Source organism: Electrophorus electricus, unplaced genomic scaffold (assembly GCF_041902795.1).
Source record: "Electrophorus electricus isolate QZ-2024a unplaced genomic scaffold, ASM4190279v1 Scaffold74, whole genome shotgun sequence".
Lineage (NCBI taxonomy): Eukaryota > Metazoa > Chordata > Actinopteri > Gymnotiformes > Gymnotidae > Electrophorus > Electrophorus electricus.
Window position 1 is genome coordinate 421,103 of NW_027658791.1, and position 13,368 is coordinate 434,470.

General features: G+C 40.9%; 1 non-coding gene across 1 annotated transcript; it reads left to right on the plus strand.

Annotated features, from left to right (window-relative positions):
* Positions 1-982: 982 nt before the first annotated feature.
* Positions 983-1,054, plus strand: trnae-uuc (transfer RNA glutamic acid (anticodon UUC)). Its single transcript has one exon. It is a non-coding gene; the product is annotated as a tRNA-Glu (tRNA).
* Positions 1,055-13,368: the final 12,314 nt, after the last annotated feature.

Genomic DNA, 13,368 nt, shown 5'->3' on the forward strand with positions numbered 1-13,368 from the left:
TAAGCAGAACTCACCTTGTTAAGTGTTTGTGTGTGTGTGTGTGTGTGTGTGTGTGTGTGTGTGTGTAGTTTTAAGCATAGCAAGGCCCTTCAGGGTTGCCAGGTGGAGCCTTCCTGAAGACCCTGATACTGAAACAGCATTAAAAGCTGCAATGGCACTGTAGTTGTATTTATCTGCACTAATACAGCTTTGAACTATTGCACTCTTACATACAGTAAGTTTCTGTGTACCGGTGTACATTTCTGTGTACCTTTAGTAAATAAAGGGATTCTATTCTAATATTACAAGTGTTAGAAGTGCTGAAACTCCAAACAGTGAAGAAACCAGTGGAGCTTAATGACTGGTCAGATGAAGAAAGTGAAGTGAGGAGTTTCCTTCAGTGTCTGCCATGTCCCAGCTGAGGTGAGTGTGAAGCTTTTATTAGTACTATAGGAGTTGTGTTTAACTTTGAAACTGATGGTGTCACAGCCATTTGTGGCCGAGAGTCTAGAAGAGCATAATTGGCTGTACTCTTAGGGAGAGAGGGAGTGGCATACGCTCTCTCCCCTGTCAATTACAGAGACACCGTGCAATCAAGGGCGTCTATAAGTTCACGCGTCAGAAGGGGGAGGAAAAGACTATTTTCTGAGTACTTAGAATAACATTCCGTATTTGTTGGAGAACATTTTCTAGAGTGTTTTCATGTAGAGAGAGAAATGAGTGGCTAAAATGTCAGAAGCTTTAAGGAGACAAATGGGGAATACTATAACAGCTCTTTCCATGTGTTAGTGACACCAGCGTTCCCTCTTTTCCCAGATGGTAAAAAAGAGCCCTGACTCTTGCAAACTTCATTTTTTTGTAGAACAAAGAGAAAGATAAATAACTCGCTTTATGGCCTTTTTCCACTCATGCATACCAAGTCCAGTATGCATCCAAACATTGTCAGAATAGTAGGAGTGCAGACTTTGAAAAATGGTCTTGTCATGTAAACTCAGCAGCTTTGTCCCTGGTTGTCTAGTGGTTAGGATTCGGCGCTTTCACCGCCGCGGCCCGGGTTCGATTCCCGATCAGGGAAAAACCTCTTTTTATGCTCATATAAAACGACAGATTCTGCATTAAAACATAAAGTTTGTGTGAGTTGGAGTTGAGCCGACAGCCTAAGGATGACAGTTTTAACTTCTACTCTACCAACTGAGTTATTGAAAGCGACATGCAAGTAATCCCACATGTCCAAACACCAGTATGTTGGCAAGAAACACAGCCAGTTTTGGATGTTTCAATTGTTAAGTTCATTTGACACAAAGAAGAAAGATCGCATTGTATAAGTTGTTCAGCTACAAACAGATATATCTTTTGATGACATTTGGAATCATACTGGACTTTGTGTACATGAATGGAGAAAGGCCATAAATGGTTAGAATAACATTCAGTGCTTTTGGAGAAAAGTTTCGAGAGTTTTGTCATGTAGTGAGAGAAATGAGTGGCTGAAATATCAGGCATTAAAAGTGCAATTTGCACTCATGGAAAGAAAATTGCTTTCATGTGGACCGCATTGAGATATCGATCTGCCTGTGGAACATAACACCTCTTAAGAGGTTAGATTTGTGCTCTCAAGCTGCGATGGTGGTTTTCTCATGGCTTCTAAAAGAAGAGGCTGTGGTCAGGGTGGAGTGAGTCTTTGATAACCAAGATTGTTGTTGTTTTGGCCTTCGAATAGACAATGGCATTACCCAGTGTCAGGTCTTTCTCAGTAAACTGCAGAGAATGATATAGAGGGCAAGAAATGGTCAAGCAAAGTTTTATTGGGTGTGTGTCTGTAAAAAACACTACAGCTCTCTGATACATTTTTGGTTCAAGATTTAATCATCATGCAAATGATTGTGATTAATGCTTTGTCTGTTTAATTCAAATATTATACTATAAACCTAATATTTTAATAGGGTTGGCAACTTTCTAGATCCGATTACTACATGTGTGTGAAGTACAGGTGCTGTAGCTATACGGTATACAATTGTCCACAGTAGCCTAATTATAATATATACAACAAAAAATGCATCTAAAATAAACACCAGAAACCTGGACTAAGGGTGATGTACATAAGTGCATTAAATCTAGGTAGGACTGCTCAATAGGTAGGATAACAGCAGAACAATTGTCCCACCATATAAGCAAAATGAGAGCCTGCTAAGGCCGCCAAGAGGGTGCCAAAGACCATGTATTTATTTCTATTTGTTTTTTACCGATGTTATGTCAGTGGCAGCTCAGATTTCTGCATAGGGCCCCACACAGGCTTGGGCCAGCCCTGGTATCACGGTGTCGTGCACTGGAAAACCATCAAGCCTGTTGACTATGCTACCAGTGTTGTTGATGTAACTGTGCAAATAAACTGCAAACACAATTACTTTTAGAAGTATCATCCAGTTTGTTTTCACAATTGCCAAAATGTAATGAATCACAGCCAGTGTTCTAAAACAGAGCTGGAATGTATTCCTGGTTGATGCGCCCTGTTTCTGGTTCCAAAAAAAAAAAAAAAAAATTGGTGGATGAATTTTCAATGAAAGTGCTTCACTCAGCAGCCATTAATGATTCTTATATCCAGTATGAATAAATTTAAATTCCTATCCTTGTATCAGGTGCAGCAATTATGTGTAACAATTGTGAAGCAAAAAAGCAAAAGCAAAATTGTAATATAACAATATAGGTAATATAGAACTTGATCTAATGATATTAATTAGGCTATGCAAATAGCACAACTACTTCGTAGGCTTTTTGAAAGTTTGATCATGATCAAAGATCATGATCTTTGTTTTCTAAGTGTGTTTCCAAATTGCCTTTGACTGCTGTATGCCTAATTGCGGCATTTAACACCTCATTTCGTCTCTAATTTTTGACATGTACTCTTGACATAAGTCTTGCATAAGTGGAAAGTCGATCAGCCCCCGTTTAAAAATGATAAGCTTTTACTGTCATGTTAATAACATCACGCACACGCACGCATAATGCTTCGACTGTCCTACACTTTAAATATCTTTTGCACATTATGGAGGGTGAGCATAGTTACCAGTTCCCTTCATGCAAAAGGGTTGTCTTAGGTTACTGTAAAGTCTAATGCACATTTGGAATTATTAAAAGTAGTTTATAATCAATACGAAATTTTACTGGGAGCCAAAGTAAAGTAGCTAAGATATGATTGATGTGATCAAATTTTCTAGCTCTATTAAAAACTATGGCTGCTGCATTTTGAACTCGCTAGGCACTTTAGGCACTTAATAGCACAGCTAGATAGTAAGGGATTACAGTAGTCCAATATTGAAGCAATAAATGCATGGACTACCTTTTCTGTATTATGTGTGGAGAGCATGCTCCTAATCTTTGAAATGTTTCTAAGGTGGAGAAAGGGGGTCCTAGAAACATTATTTATTTACGTGAGCTTCGAACGAGAGACTGGGATCCATAACTCCAAGATCTTTAACTGTTAGAGAAGATGTGATTGGGAAACCATTGAGGTTCATTGAGTAATTAGAGAGTGGAGACCTAGCTGACTCTGGGCTTAATAGAAACACCTCTGAATGTCTCTGAATGTTAGAAATTAATTAAAAATACTAATGTCAATGTATTTACAACGCATGTATTTAGGACGTAATTTTTTCAATCACAACAAAATATGTTGTTGTATTTTTTGCATTATGCTTACTACAGAATTAACAGTCAACTGTTCAGTGACTTTGCATGCAGAGTTGTAACACTGCTTATTACTAGAACTGTGGCTAGAATCAAAATCAACGCTAGTGTCGTTCCTAAATCCCCAATCAGCTAGTCGTAAAGTTAACATTCAAATAGAAAATAAAGATGCAGACTTCAGAATTAGTTAAAGAGAATAGCTGAGAGAATAGAATAAATTATCCGTTACTACCCCTGTCTTTTATCATCCCTCCATCCCTCCATCCCATGCCATCTTCCTCTATTATTTGCTTTTCTATTTTGTTCTGGTATCTCCTTATCTCTTTTTAAAAAAAACATTGGCCAAAAGACTAACGAAAACACTGACATACTTAAGACCTTTAATATTTTTTTAAAATATAACATTAAAAGGAGAATGTTACTTATTTCACCCTGACTGTCCACTTATATATCTGTTTTGAGTATGATTTTCCTTGTTCAAGTGAAAACAGTAACAAATGTAGCATGTCACAAATATATACATGACTATGTATGAAAAATGAAAGACATCAACATGAAACACTGGAGCTGATTTCAGTTAAGCACCTAATTATGGAAACTATAAAGACTAACATTGTCATAAAAATGTTGTGAAAGTTAATGCTTAGAAGATTACAAGTGGCTAAGACATACCTTGTTATAGGCTGTGCTTACTGATGTACACCAGGTGGACATAGTGTCAAAGCAGAGGGTCTGATGGAGCAGGTGGAACATCAACATTTAAAACAAAAATGAACTGCTTGTATTTAGTGAACTAAATAAAGCATAAGCGTCCTATGCATGGCATACAGATCCCTATAAGCTTTGATAAAATCCATCCTCATGTAAAAGATGTATTGTCCCAATCATAGTAAGTGAAAACTATGACATAAAAAACTTTCTTTACCTAATATAAGCAGGCAATTATCTTTTAATTTGACCTACCCCAGTAAATCACGGTACCTAAGTTGATGAATAACAGGAATAATCACAAACTTCTAATGAAGCAAAGTAATATATAATTACAATTATAAAGGACTAATTTGGTTTGTCTCCCCCAAAGCCATTAGAATGTTCTTTATATAACAGGTGAAAATGACCTACACCAATGTGATATACAAACCAATCCTGCTTTTATTACACAGAAGAGCTGAGCAATTATGGGGAGGCACCCTAAAAAGTTGAGGGTGGAATTACCTGTCAATAAACAAAGTACAGAATAGATAAGCAAAACTATTCTGTTGCATCATCTTTGAAATGACTCTGCAAGGAAAATGTTGATATGAATAAATGCTTGTATTCCTTTCTGATACAAGTCAAAAAATATCTTTAAAGTGGGTCAAACATGAGAACTATGTGCATTCCTTCACAAACATATACAAATCAATGAAAAAATCTCCCCTAATATGTTTATATACACAAGTGTCTGTGGGAGCCCCAAAGCTATATTATGCATTCAAATAACAAAATATATATCACAGTCCCTACAAAAAATGAAAGTAAAAAAGCAAACAAACAACAAAAAGGGGAAAATCATAAATGAAAATATCCCAAAAATAATATACTAATGTCATGTTTGTAAGCAGCCCTGCTTTCCTGCTTCCTAAAATGATGACATATTTTAGGTACTCAGGCCACTGGAAACAAAAATATACACAACAGTTCTTCCACACATTTAGAGGAACCTGATTTTTTTGTTAGATAAATATGTGTCAGTTATGACCGTTAAAAAGACCTGAACAAAAAAAATGTTTGGATTTTTATTTCCTGTCACCTTTCATCACGGGCAACATAAAAATTCACACTACTGCAATATCGCTAACATGTTACTGGCATGCGAATAAGACACCTGAGCACAGAGAGAAACCCAGTGTTATGAGTACAGTTGACATTGGAACTAGCTAGATAGCTCATATTAAGACACTTCTTTGGAGAACACGTGCTAAAGTGTTTTCCCCACAATCTATATGCATAATTTATTTGCCAACTGTGACCAGAGAGAGAACATACCTTACTCACAGCCTAGGACATGCATGGATTTTGATGAGGACTGCATATGCCTGGGATCAATTCAAACACGTCATGACGATGATATAAAACCTGATGAAACAAGCTTGACAAGCAGCAGTTCCGTATTTCCGTGAAAGTATCAAGCACAGATGAAGACGTTTCTATGGTTATCTCGGTTTTATAAATATTAGCCTATAGAGTTGGGCTTAGTACGTGAATAAAAGATGGAATTAAACATGCATAAATTACGGTGTCCTGGAAAACCCATCGTGCTGCAAATACACAAAGCATATTCATCAAAGTGGTAACACACTTTAGAAATGCGGTGCAAATTTAGAAAACGCATACAACTTCAGGAACAAATCCTGTCACAACACAACGGAAGTGCAGTTTCCGGAGGACACGGAAAGGGGTGGACTTCTATGAGATTAGCGTGAAGTCTATTGGAAGTAGTGACAACTGAGTAAAAAGGGTTGTTTTTTTTCCAGTTACCACGGTGTTATCAAGGGTAGGTATGTGATACAGAATGGAAGACTGACCTATTCATGCTCTGCATTCTTGCATATTTATTTATACATAAGGCAGCCTTAAAAAACATGGGATGGAAATCCCATTTAACAAAATATGCACTGTTTTACAGTCAGAGTGAAATAAGTAACATTCTCCTTTTAATATATATATATTTTAAATGTTAAAATTCTTAACTATGTCAGTTAAGCTGCCAAAAATGCCCCTTTTGAAATTTGTATTTCTAATGTCACAAGAACACTTTATTGACCTATCTCTGCCTATTCAGCCTATAGAGGTTTAGCACACCCACTTAAATTGCCTTTCTCAGGCATTTCAGCTCTGAGTACCTTTTGAATGAAGCACAATACAGGGCAGCCAATCATAAAGGAGCTCATTTATCTTACATCCGTCTTAAAGGTGCAGTAGCAACAGGTGCCTGTTGAATTCCAAGCGATATCTATAGAGGTTGGAAATTGGTTGTGTAAAAAAAAAAAAAAAAACAGGCTGAAAACGAGTCGTTTCCGCTCTGTGAATTGGGAGAAAGGGACAGTGTGTGGAAGCCCAACCCCAGTCATATAGGTTTGCTTCTAACAGTACCATTACCATCACCCACTCTGGTGCACTAGTTTGAGTGTATTAGAACTAGTAGCAATGCTGAAGCATTACATGTATCTATAACACATATTCTGACCATGATGAAGTGATAGGTTTGTTAAGGCAAACTGTGTATGCAATACATGTTGCTTAGGTCAATTGCTCCAATTGTACACAACTCTAAAGCTACACAACTGGACATTAGTTAAAGTCTACACAGTGTCAGTCATGTGAAGTACAACTGAAAGTTCCCCTGTTGTATTCTTCCAACAATCAAGTTCTGCGTAAGTGGGGGCAAAATAATATGACCTTCACATCAAAGAACATTTTAAACAAATGGACTGTATGTACATCTTTTTTCTAATGTTACAAATGGAGTCTAAAGTTATATCTCTTGCTCTATAGCACTTGCTCAAACCTTTCCTTTAGATTCCTTTTGTACACACTACAGACTGTGACCTCGAGATGCTTGAATGAATGTTGAACATTCACACTTGTGTATGAGTGCCGATTGTTAGCTAATGCATCATGATGAGCCTATCCTTTTTGAGTTACTTACTGAGATCATTCTCATAGCAAGTTCATTACACCTTGTGTACTCGATGTAGTGCGGTGAGCAGTTTCAATCTTAGTTACAATCTTAGTTATCAAAGACTCACTCCACCGACCAAAGCCTCTTCTCTTAGACAACATGACAAAACCATCGCAGCTTGAGAGCAAAAATCGAGCCTCGTAAGAGGTGTTATGTTCCATAGGCAGATTGACATCTTAATGCGATACACATGAATTTTCTTTGCATACATGTACATTGCACTTGTAATGTTTCTGATATTGCTTCTCTCCTGAATAGCTCAGTCAGTAGAGCATCAGACTTTTAATCTGTGGTCCCTGTTCAAGTGAAAATATTGTTCTTTGCCACTAAAGTGCGCTTGAGAAGTTTCTTGAAATACCTCTAGATCAACCTAAGTCAAGGGACAGGACCCTGTTGCCTTGAGCCTTGCCGATTAAACTGACATTTCACATCCATTTCCCCCAGCTGTGATGCTGTGCATTGGCTGTCATCCCAGGTTAGGCTAGCTAGTTCTGCTGGCAAGCTTGAAATATCAAAATCCTTCCTACTTAAAAAAAAAAAATCACTTCTGAGCCTATCCTTTTTGAGTTAATTACTGAGATCATTCTCACAGCAAGTTCATTAGACCTTGTTCACTCATTGTAGTTCGGTGAGCAATTTCTATATTGGATGAGAGAAGGAGCAGACTTGTTCAAGTCACAGAATCCATTCAAACTTAAACAACAGGAGCTTGTCAGTGGAGGGTATACTTGCTCACACCTTTCTTTTCAATTCCTGTTGCATAAGGGAATAAGGGACAAGGGAAGTGTGAAGGAAATATTGTTGTGTTTCTTTCTCTATCATTGTAAAGCGTGAGAAAGCTTAGCATAAGATTAGAAGAACAGGACGTTCCCTAGAGAACGTCCTTGAAGAAATACACTCCTTCCAAGGAGTTATCTGGTCTCAGCAGAAGCAAACCCTCCCTCGTTCTCTCGAACGCTACGGCTAGTATATAAGGGGAGGGAAATCACCCAAAGGGGAGCGAAGCAAATAGGCACGCTCATTTTTTGAAACTAATAACTCAATAAAATCTTCTTATCCACATCTGACTCCTTGTTTGCTGAATTTCCACCACAGAATTTGGCGTAGTCGGCAGGATCAGCGAGAGGCACCATGCGGAGCGGCGGTGACTAAACTTCGAGGACGCTCCTCAGAGAGAAAACTGAGCTGGAGGAAGAGGGAAACCCACAAGAATACGGGAAAGTACCTAACCAGGGAGTGATGTCCCGCTTGACTCCGGTGGTGTGCTCCGCCTGATCTAACGAACAGAAAGTAAGTGGTGAAGTTCAGTAATTTAATCCTAGAAGAAAGTGACATAGTGATCCGCCTGAGTCTACCCTGGGGTGGGTCTGTAAAGTAGCATAGTATATGAGATACTAGGGCTTAAAAATAGGGTCTAGAGGACTCCGGAGTCTGGGACTCCGCCAGCCTTAGAGAATAGGCACACTGAGTAGACGTACTAGTGTAAGAAATAGGCCCGGGCCGACAGAACACCCCGCAGGGAAAGGAGTGGACTCAGTATACTAGCACGATTTGCTGGAGTGGAACTAATCCATATCGGGGGTAGATGGTGTGGATAATAAGATAAAAAATAGGAAAATTGTAGAGAGTAGGTAAGTTTCCTTTGTTCGTTTGTTACCTGAATCCAAAAGTAAAAAAAAAAAAAAAAAAAATGGGTGCGGGCAATAGTAAGGAGTATGAGTTCGGTAAGGACAAGCTCTCCAGTAGCCTATTCTTTCAAATGAGTAAAGATTATGGGGAACATGTAAACAAACATGTCCCGTTTTGGATTAAACATTATGGGTTTAATACCTCAGGGACGCTGAGTGTTGCATACCTGTTAAAATTAATTAAGAGAGTCGAGGTCAAACCTAGAGAAGCTGATAAGAAAGCACGGAAATATTTGACAAAAACAGTGAGGATATGCTAGAAAAGGCAAAAATGTGGTTAGAAGAAGCTGAGAAAAGGCAGAAGAAACAGGAAGGGCAAAAGAAATGTAATAATGAAGTGTCTCAGTGTGTTTCCTTAGCTGATCCTGACCTCGATGCCGCCCCGCCGAGAGCCCCCAGCTGATTCAACAACCACAAGCATCAGGAAACCCACCTCCTTATCCCGAACCAGGGACTTCATCGCTAACATCAAAGCCGTCTCCATATGACGAACCAAGACGGCAACTGGAGACAATAACCTCACCAGTGGCTCATCACACTCGAAGTCACGCCACTATAAAGCCATCCGCAGGGCCTGACAGAGGCTATGCCCCACAGTTCCCGATGGTGGAAGTGTCAGGACCTGAGGGAGTGATTATGGTCCACCGTCACTGGACTACAGACGACATCATGAAAGCGGCCGACGGCCTGAGCAAGCCAGGTGACATCGGCGGACGACGCTTCGGACAAGAACTGATGGCATTCGTGCAGTCCTGCAGACCAACACAGGCTGAACTGAGACGGTTGTTGATGATGCGGAAGAAGCAGAGGAAGAGGAAAAGGAGGGAAAAACGAGTGGATGAAAGAGCAGGAATGCTACAACTGTGGAAAGCTTGGACATTTTGCCAGAAACTGTCCGGAGGAGGATAACTCATATGACGGGGGCACAGACCTGGATCCCACTATCCACGAATGATGGGCGGTGGAGAGGCAGGACAGCAGCGGACCACTGAGTGAAGACGGCAAAAGGGAAGTAACAAATTTAAATTACCAACTATTACAGCAGATTAGTAAAGGGCCAAGAGGCCTCCCCGAGGTAACTGTGAAAGTAGAGGGAAAAAATGTTAGGTTTTTGGTTGACAGTGGTGCCACCCACTCAGTGTTAAAAGAAGGTTTAATAGAATGTAAAATGAGAACAGGATATGGGATAACAGTAATTGGAGTAGGGGGTCATCCCATTGATGAAAGGATGTCCGAGCCTCTCCAATGTAGTTTAGGAAGCAGCCAATTCAAACACAGCTTTTTGGTGTCAGAAACCTGTCCAATTAATTTGTTAGCTAGAGATTTAATGTGTAAACTCGGGTGCACAATTAGCAGCAACCCAGAGGGGTTATTTGTTATGTGGGAAACACCTACACAGGGAGTCCAGCTAGAGGCAGGAGTCCCTTTGTACGTGTATGAATTGCAGTGCACTGCTGGGGAAGTACTAACACATTTTATGACTGAAGTTACTAACACGCTACCTGGTGAGCTGACTAGCGCACATGTTGACCCAGACTGGCAGAGAGTAGGGTTGTGGACAAAACGCATGTTGAGCACAACTGATTGGATAAAAGGACCCCAGTGTAAAGTCATGTACAGCCCAAGCATAGATGTGTGGAAAATGCCAACCCCGTATAGGCTAAATTGTAAAAGGGGGGTTGAGCTTGTAAGTCCTAATATAGTAATTATGGCAGCCTCTGTTACCCTCTCAGAGGAAGAGGAGGAGGAATTGAAAACAGTTCCTGCAGGATTATGGGCACAGGGAAAAAATGATGTGGGCTTAATAAAAGGATGTGAGCCTGTCCACATCACCCCAAAATCTGATTACAGACCACACCAGCACCAATACCCTCTAAAACCAGAGGCAGTGGAGGGTATCAGGCCTGTGTTCCAATCATTAAAACAAGCAGGAGTTATCGTACCATGCCCAGACTCACCAGTACGTACTCCAATTTTCCCAGTTAAAAAGCCAGGGAGAGATGAATGGAGATTTGTGCAGGATTTGCAGGCTGTCAACACGGCAGTACACCCTAGAGCCCCAGAAGTTCCAAACCCGCACACCATTCTCTCTCAGATCCCACCAGACAGTAAGTGGTTCAGTGTAGTTGATTTGGCCAACGCTTTCTTTAGCGTACCTGTGCACAAGGATAGCCAATTTTGGTTTGCTTTCACTTTTGAAGGAAAGCCATACACATTCACGAGATTGTGTCAAGGGTATTGTGAATCACCAACCATTTACAATGCCGCCTTACACCGAAGCCTAGAGGCTTTAGAACTCCCTAAGGGAATAGCCTTGCTGCAATATGTTGATGATCTTTTGATTTGTGGGAGAACACGAGAAGCGTGTAAACAAGCCACGGTGGCACTGCTACATCATTTAGCAGGGGAAGGCCACAAGGCATCCAAATCCAAATTACAGTTTTGTAAGCAGCAAGTGCATTTTTTAGGACATGACATCACTGAACAAACGCGCATGCTGACTAAAGACCGAGTGAATGCCATTTTGACTATACCAAAGCCCATGACGAAAAAACAACTGTTGTCCTTTTTAGGAATGTGTTCCTATTGTAGGACATTCATACCATCCTATGCAGAACATGAGGGACCACTCAGAGATATAATACCGACCAAAGGGTCAAATTCCTCACAGCCGGAATGGACACCGGAAGCTGAGGCGGCCTTCACAACACTGAAACAGCTGTTACAAGTCATGCCAGCGTTAGGCATTCCCGACCCAAACAAACCATTTGAACAGACAGTGGATGTTAAAGGGCAATATATGACAAGTGTATTGACACAAAAACATGGGGACAAACAAAGGCCGGTGGCCTACTTCTCAGGAAAATTAGATACAGTCGCAGCAGGCCTACCTTTATGTGTAAGAGCTGTGGCAGCCGCCGAGAAGGCACTAGTGGCTTCCAGAGACATAGTAGGCTACGCCAAGCTTACCCTACATGTGCCTCATGCAGTGTCAAGAATACTGCAAGATCAAAAAGTGGCACATTTGTCCACTCAGCGATGGCTTAGGTACCACACTGCCTTATTAGACATGCCAAATGTTACTGTGAAACGATGCACAACTCTAAACCCCTCCACTCTATTGCCTACAGAGGAGGAAGGAGAGCCCCATGACTGCCAACAGGTGTTAGAAATTGCAACATCTCCCAGAATAGATTTAAAGGAGGAACCAATACTTAATGCGGACCTGGAATTGTTTGTGGACGGTTCAGCTAAACGTGACTCTCAAGGCACTAATCGAGCAGCATATGCTGTTGTGTCACACACAGAAGTGGTGAAAGCAGAACCACTCCCATCTAATTACTCAGCGCAGGCAGCTGAACTTGCTGCACTCATACAGGCGTGTAAACTAGCACAAGATAAGACCGTGAACGTCTGGACCGATTCCCGGTACGCGTGGGGAGTGGCACATGACTTTGGGGCTATTTGGAGACATCGTAACTTCCTTACGAGCTCAGGAGCAAAGATAAAGAACCATTGCCTAGTAGCAGAACTGTTGGAAGCAATCCAACTACCAAAGAAAGTGGCCATCATAAAATGTGCAGCACACACAAAAGCAGGGGACCCTGTGTCGAGAGGAAACGCTTATGCAGACAAAGTAGCTCAACTCACAGCCACACAACCAGTCCATACACAAATGGCACAAATAGATAATGGAACCAGGATAACAACCAAAGATATCCAAAAACAAGCTACTCCACAAGATTATGTGAAATGGAAAAAAGGGGGGTGCAAACAAATAGGCGGGATATGGGTACACCCAGAGATAAACAAACCCTGTCTCCCCACGGCTTACATGAAAGGACTAATTGAGATTGCTCATGGGAGGAGTCACATGAGCAAAGGGGGGATAGTGGAAAGTATAACAAAATATTGGTATGCACCAGGAATAAACACACACACCAGTAAATTTTGTTCCCGATGCTTGGTATGTGCACAAAACACACCACACGGGGACAATCATACCAAACACGCACCCGCCGGACACCCGCCGCCTAGTGAGCCATTTCAACATTGGCAAATAGATTTTGTAGAACTAACACCAGCTGAAGGAAAGAGGTACATGCTTGTGTGTGTGTGCATGTTTAGTAAGTGGGTGGAGGCCTTCCCAATGGGAAAACAAGATACTGATGCAGTAGCAAAAGCGCTACTGAGAGAAATTATTCCCCGGTGGGGGTTACCACAACGAGTGTCCAGTGACAATGGGACACCCTTCGTACACGAAGGACTAAAAGCTCTGACTAAATACCTAGGGGT